Source organism: Nanorana parkeri, unplaced genomic scaffold (assembly GCF_000935625.1).
Source record: "Nanorana parkeri isolate BGI_ZX_2015 unplaced genomic scaffold, ASM93562v1 scaffold1076, whole genome shotgun sequence".
Taxonomy (NCBI): Eukaryota; Metazoa; Chordata; class Amphibia; order Anura; family Dicroglossidae; genus Nanorana; species Nanorana parkeri.
In genome coordinates, this window is record NW_017307344.1 from 337,599 (window position 1) to 345,045 (window position 7,447).

Here is a 7,447-nt window from a genome sequence, read left to right on the forward strand (position 1 = left end):
CCATCAATCACTGATAACACTAAACTGATGAGCGGTAAAAACGTTTAAAGTGTCGCCTATGGCCAATTTTGGTTGCCGTCGTTTTCTGCGATGTCGCGGGTGCGCGCAATTTTAAAGCTTGACATGTTTGGTGTCTATTTAACCGACGTGACCTGATCTTTTATATTTGACCAAAAAACTGGGTAATAATAAATGTTTCCTAACATAATGTTACAAAAAACGTTTTTTTTTTTAAAAATTCAATAATTTTTCCTAATTATAATAAAAAATAAAACCCGTAGTGGTGATTAAATACCACCAAAAGAAAGCTCTATCTGTCCCCAAAAAATGGTATAAAATTCATTTCAGTACAGCGTTGCATGACGGAATAAACGTCAGTCAAAGTATCGCAGCGCTGAATACTGAAAAATGGCCTGGCCAGGAAGGGGGTCTAAACACCTGGTCTTGAAGTGGTTAAGGAGACATTGGGGTCTATACTTGATCGGCTGTTTACCTGGTATCTTAGCTGGGTTTAGACAGCTCGGAACCCGGAAGCGTTGTGCTCTGAGCCAGCTGAAAAAAACATACGCTTGTGGCAACAGTATATAAACATTAAGGTGCCCAGGTGAGACGGTAAGAACACAGCAGGGACATGGACATTGCCAAGATCCCTTTTGCAAACATCTGAGTCATGCAGCTGCCAGAGGGAACACGAAGGCGAAGGGGGGCACTAATGCAGGATCAAACTGAAGTATTCATCCAGGGTGAAAATCCAACTATGCACACCACCAGGTCCACTGTTTCTGATAGCATGGGGAAGAATTTACTGAGAGGCTCCTGCAACTGGCATGAAGGTATGAGCATAGGTGATGGGGAAGTGATTGGGGAAATTGAACCCAGCTTCCCAACAAAAACTTTCCTGTTATTGTCAACAGATGTTCTACAACCAGTGCTCATAATAAAACATTTGGGTGAGCCCAAATTGTTACAAACTAATTTAAAATGTACAATAAAAAGGTGTGTATTGGCAACACTAAGCTCTTCTACTGTTATGTATAATCAATCTGGACCATCATTTTTTCCCAAGAAAGATGTGAAACAAAAGTTATGGTTATACACAGTAACATCACCTTTATTGATTTTATGTAGAAAGGCCTTTTTATGGTCCTATTTACATACTGGACATTTTTTACAATCAAAAACAAGCCTTACTGCAGGCATTAAAGACACACACACACACACACATACACACACACACACACGCTATAACCCTCCCTGGTGGAGGATCCAGCTCTTGGGCTGGCCTGGTGGAGGACCCAGCTCTTGGGCAGCAGTTGACAGATGATGCTCTTGCAATCTGCTCCAACAGTCTCAGTCAACTATGCCTCACCATATAACAGTACTGTTGAATGTTCTAGAGGCCTGAGGTCCATTTGAACTGTGTGGACAAATGTGACTGCTGGCATTGAACCTACAAAAGCAGGCCCCGCTGCTGGCCACTATGTGGCCCTAGATATGGGTGCCCTCCAAAAGCTTCACAGGATTAACCTGGGGTGAGTACAGGTAGGGACACAGAGGCTGGGACATTGCCAGACCAGTAGATGTCCAGCAGCCCTTCCTCTAAAGTAGCCTGGTCTTTGTGGTAGACTCCACTGGCTCCAGGTGGAAGCTGAAGCCTGATAAAGAAAAGAGAAACACAGCTGTAAAATGCAAACTTTATCAACTGAAATATTCATATAACATTATTGAGTAGAGAAAAAAACAGAGCAAGGACAGGAGTAAGAGAGTGAGAACGAGAGAGCGAGAAAGCATAAAAGAAAATCATACTGTGACATGATCTAGGGACCTGCAGTGCAGTGTAAAAGTGTATTTCCACCTTTGTAGCCACATTTGAGAAACCCCTAACATATATTAATGTGTTTCCATTCACACAGCTTATCTAAAAAGAGCGCAGAGTTGAAATGCAGCCAGGAAGGATTCCGACAATATTGTCAAGATCCATTCAGCTGCCTAACTGACAGCTGGCTCTGCCTCTTCAGAGCCAGAGCCAGCTGTGCCCATGCCCTCCCCTGTCTGTCTCTCCAGTGAGCATTGGAGGAACAGAGGGTGGGGCGGTGGGGGAATCTCTGCGGGGAGCATTGACTGACAGTAACAACTCTCTGCAGGGAGGAGACCGTGAGCTGAGCGATCATCTGTTACATGATCACTCAGCTCTCAGTATGTAGAATCGGCGTGTAACAGCTGTAGTGCCCACATCGGCTTTAAGTATTGTAAGGAGTATATTTTATACTCCAAGTACTTCTTCTTTAAACCAGTGCTACTAAGGACATGGTGTTTAAAGAGATGTTTGTTTTTGGTCATCTAGAGAAAAGCATATGTTTATGTTTTGCAAAGCATGCAAGGAGAAACATTAAAAGATATATTGTCACCTTCTGCTGGACCCTCCTGGCGCCACTTGAGCCTCAGCCCAGGTGGCCCAGGTATCTTCTCATTCTCCACTTCTCCAGGGATCTCCCCAGCTGCCCCCTCCATTGAAGCAAAATACTCTGATACCTTGACATCCAATCCAAGAAGACACTGAAGTTGATAAGAGAAAAAAACTCCAATATTAATACTGACAAGATGTAGGCTCTATAAGGCTCAGGAGACATTAAATCTAACAGTTTTCTCATTTTAAAGCTTTATTCTAAATGCAGCTGTTTAGAAGGTCACTGCAGTGTTCAAAAGACTTCTCTGTGTACATGACACTTACAAACGATCATCAGTGCTTGGTGGGGGGGTGAGGGTGGCTTGAGGATTCCTCCAGCTTTGGCCGCTTGCAGGCAGGAATGGAAGGATGTGTAAAAAAAGAGAAAGCAAATTCCAAAACAGAAAGCTCACAAGGGATACTGCAGTCACCACTAGGAAAACATTTGTACTATGTGCAAAAAAACACATACAATGCAAGGGTTTGAGGTTAGGGAACAGGGTGTTAGAAATACTTGACCTCCTTAGTTTTAGTATTTAGAACCTTAGTAGACAACCTGCAGCCTTAAGGTCCCCACACACCTTGCGATAATCGTACGATAATCGCGGGAAATCCCGCGATCGTACGATTATCGTAAGGTGTGTGGAAGCCGTGCGACCTCTACTACTGTAAGGTTGCACGACTTTTAACTTACGAACATGTTCGAAAACCCGCCGAGCATCGTACGATGTTCGGCGGGTATGTAGCATGTTCGTACGATAAAAGCCGGACGGGCCGGTGTGCGCAAGCGCACACTGCCCGTTCGGCATTGCGGTCATCGGAAGCCCGCCCCTCAGGGGGGCGCGGCTTGCGATCATCGCAAGTACGATCTGCCTGTCCAAGCTAGGCAGATCGTACGTTTTTTTAAGTACCTTACAACCATCGCAAGACCAAAGTTTTAGATGGTTGTAAGGTGTGTGCCCAGCTTAGGGATGCATGTAGAAAAAAAAGCCCAAAAAACACCCAAAAATGCTTAGCTCTACGGATAACATATCTCTGAACCTGAACCCCCCACCTAACCTTTCCCTCCTTCTCTCCCCTTCTGGATTTTTCGGTTCTCTCTATTCTCCTCTCCTCCTTTCACTTCTCATCTTCCAATCCAAATATAGTGGTTTCTTTCTTACGAGATCCGGGACATGGTTGATATTTGATGGTTTGTGAAATTGGATAGGTCATTTATGTACCCTTGATCGATGCTTCTTCTACCTGTGACCTGTAGCTTGTAGCCCCACGCCATAAATGTTTAAGTCACTAACCCCAACTTTTTATATCTTTTTAACTTTGAACCAACCACTACGACTTGTTTTTTTATTGCAACTTTGTATTGTTCGGATTCTGTACTTCTGAAAACTTCTAATAAAAATGAATATTAAAAAAAAAATTATGCTTAGCTCAAGTGTGAATGCGGCCTAAAGGACATGTAATGACATCTCTAGCAGTCTCGTGGAACATGTTCCCAGTTTTTGACTGTCCCCTACGGCATGTCTCAGGCCACCATCTGTACATATCTGCAGTTGCTAACCATTTCCTCTAGTAAGTCTGCAGTCTGTCAGTCTTTTGTAGCATTACATATACTAAATATGATGTGCGGCCCTTTGGTGATGTCAGGGGCCACAGTTGAGGCCCATGCGGCTCGCAAGTTGACATCCACCAATCTACAACATAAAAGCACATGGTGTAAGAATGACAGCTAGCAAATACAAGAAGACATGTGACCAAAATATAGAAAGAAACCTTGTTACGTACTATTTTTTGTCATTCATCTTCGAACGGGGTGTGATCCAGGGACACATCTGATGGGTAATGATGATCTCCTTCTAGATTCCCTCCTTTAGGAGTTCTGGCGTCTAGGCCTAAGATCCACATCCGTGGGCCAAGTAGGCCAGTGCCTTCCTACTAGGACCACATTTTGCACTGTGGTTCAGGGGAGGTTGTGTTTCTACGTCAAAGCCCTCTAGACACTACCTCTCCAAACTCTGTCCTCTGCAACCCTGACCCCAAAGGATGGAGCATCAGCAGGAGGGGGAAGGTGCCATGTCTTTTTCATAGCCCAGACATTTCTCTATTTCTTTTGCAAAGTGCATAGTGCCTGTAGCTCTCCTCCAAATTTGTCTGCTTGCCCCATAATAGTATTATGTGTCTGTTAAATATGTTATAAGCAAAATTGCCTGGGGTGCCTCATGCCCCCCTAATCACTTGTGGCTCCTGGTCCATGACACATGGGAGTGCTCACTCAGAGATGGCTTAGTCAGTAGTATTCTAAGCAACTGATTTCAATAGTACTGCTTTTACACATAATCCTCCATGTTTCTCCGGAAGAAGTCCACAAACTCCACATTCAGAGGGGGGTGATTTTGATTGTACTACAGGAATCAGCATCAATTTTTTGTATTATTTATATTGAAGTATTGAAATTATTCATAATAAAAGATGTATGTTTTAAAAGGATACACTATCTGATGTTATATACCGATCAGCCATAACATTATGACCACCTGCCTAATACTGAGTAGGTTCCCCTAAACAGCCTTGACCCGTTGAGGCATGGACTCCACTAGACCTCTGAAGGTGTGCTGCAGTATCTGGCACTAAGCCATTCTATTGGATCGGACAACACAGGCCAGCTTTTGCTCCCCATGTGTTTCAGTGAGCCTTGGCTGTCCATGACCCTGTAGCTGGTTCACTGGATTTCCTTCCTTGGACCACTCTTGGTAGATCCTGACCACTGCAGACCCAGAACATTCCAAAAGAACTGCAGTTTTGGGGTTGCTCTAACCCAGTCATCTAGTCATCACAATTTCTCAGATTTCCTCAAATCCTTACACTTGCCTATTTTTTTTTCTGCTTCCAAAACATCAACTTCAGGGACAAAACGTTCACTTGCTGCCTAATATATCCCTCCACTTCCAGGTGCCATTGTAACTAGATAATCAATGTTATTCACTTCATCTGTCTGTGGTCATGTTATGGCTGATCGGTGTATACAAGATCCTTTAACTGCTTGAAGACCAGGTGTTTAGATCCCCTACCTGGCCAGGCCATTTTTCAGTGTTCAGCGCTGCGGTACTTTGACTGACATTTATTCCGTCACGCAACGCTGTACTGAAATGAATTTTATACCATTTTTTGGGGACAGATAGAGCTTTCTTTTGGTGGTATTTAATCACCACTGCGGGTTTTATTTTTTACTATATTCAGGAGAAATTACTGAAAATTTTGAGAAAAAAAAGTTTTTTTTTACATTATGCTATAAAACAACTAATATTACCCACTTTTTTGGTAAAATATAAAAGACGGGGTCACGTCGGGTAAATAGACACCAAACATGTCAAGCGTAAAAATTGCGCGCACTCGCAAAATCGCAAAAAACTAGCATACCCAAAATTGGCCATAGGCGACGCTTTAAAAGCTTTTACCGCTCATCAGTTTAGTGTTATCAGTGATTGATGGCCCTAGAACTATTGCTCTCATTCCGACGTTCGCGGCGATATGTAACATGTGCGGCGTAATGGGTGCAATCGTCGTTTTCGCAGGTATGCGCACCTGACGCATGTTTACATGCGTGTATGTAGGGGTGGGGACTTTAAAAAAAAAATTGTTTTTTTTAATTCTTTTTTGTGTAACTTTAAAAAAATGGGGGGGGAAACTTTAAATTTTTGTACTATTTTTTTTTTCCACTTAACTTTATTGCTATCACAGAGGGGGCTGAGAAACCCCCTTATGTGATAGCAAAAGAGGTGACAGGTCCTCTTTATGGAGACATCAGGGGGTCTCCAAGACCCCTAATGTCACCTAGGACCCCCCTGAAGAAGCTGATGAAGCAGAGATCTGCTTCATCAGCTTCTCTCCAGCATCTGAAGCTGGAGAGTGACACAAGAATGCGGAAGTGATGTAATATACAACACTTCCGCATTCTGACAGCGGAGAGGGGACCGGAGGGAGCTCGGGCGGATGTAACAGGACGTTTATACACGCCCAGTTACATCCAAGAAGCTCATCCAAGTAGTTAAGGGCTCATTTACACACTAGCATCACGCTACGTGTGTGGGATCCATGTATTTAGGGCACGTTATCGCACAGCGTGTGGTACCACTCGCTACGTGAGCTGGTGTGTTGCCTTGCTATTGATTCTCAATGGCACCCCAATGCACCTACCGGCGGGTGTGAATTGTAGCGAAGCGTAATAACATGAATTGTGTTGCCATATGATGAAAAGGGTAGCACATGCATTCTTTCTTTTCACCAAACGGAAACACAAGTTATTATCCTTATTATTGTACCCACTAGGGTTGCCACCTTTTCTTCAAGCCAAACCCGAACACTCTACCAACGAGCGGACATTTTTTTGGGAGAATGAGTCGCGGCTTATTCATATGTAAATAGCGCAGCCCATTCATATGTAAATATCACAGTTGAGACTATTTTCAGTGGGGGAGCAGTAGCCCCTATCTTCATTTTGGATGCCCCTGCCTGCCTGACATCCTGTGTCCGGGTTTCTGCTGCCATGAAACCCGGACACAGCATTCAAAACCCGAACTGTCTGGGTGAATCCTGGACAGGTGGCAACCCTAGTACCCACACCTTTCACACACTGCTAAAGTGTTAAGTCCCATATGGGCTTATTTTCTATGTGTCATAAGTTACAAGGGATGTTGATACCCCTCCAAAAGGAGCAAATAACCTTCCCAAACATGAAACTTTTTGAATTTTTGCAGGTATACTCTACTACAGCATATCAAATCACCGCTCACCTTCATCATATTAACCACAGGGCCGCCTGCACCGCTTCACATGTCCGCTGGGGAGCGCTGCAGCAACACAGACACGAGATTTGCTGATCAGCCCCAACCCTTTAGCCAAGTCTACGTACCTATTGGTCGCCTATCATTGAATAACGTACCCACCAACCAATCACCGCACGACTCCGCTCTGTTTACCATCTCTCGTGATGATGTCAGTGGA